Source organism: Solanum pennellii, chromosome 10 (assembly GCF_001406875.1).
Source record: "Solanum pennellii chromosome 10, SPENNV200".
Classification (NCBI taxonomy): Eukaryota; Viridiplantae; Streptophyta; class Magnoliopsida; order Solanales; family Solanaceae; genus Solanum; species Solanum pennellii.
Window position 1 is genome coordinate 38,676,495 of NC_028646.1, and position 446 is coordinate 38,676,940.

Genomic DNA, 446 nt, shown 5'->3' on the forward strand with positions numbered 1-446 from the left:
TTCTTACTCTTGGAGTATAGCAGTATATCATCAATAAATACAATGACAAAAAGATCCAGATATGGCTTAAAAATTCCATTCATCAAGCTCATGAAAGCAGCAGGGGCATTCGTAAGCCCAAAAGACATTACTAAGAACTCATAATGCCCATACCTGGTTCGAAAAGCAGTCTTTGGCACATCTGCTGCCCGTATTTTCAATTGATGATAACCAGATCTCAAGTCGATTTTTGAGAACGTATAAGCAACTTGTAACTGATCGAACAAATCATCAATGCGAGGAATAGGATACTTGTTCTTAACAGTTACCTTATTCAGTTGTCTGTAGTCTATGCACATCCGAAAACTCCCATCTTTCTTCTTCACAAACAAAACAGGAGCACCCCAAGGGGATGCACTCGGTCTAATAAAGCCTTTCCCTAACAATTCTTGAAGTTGGGCTTTTAA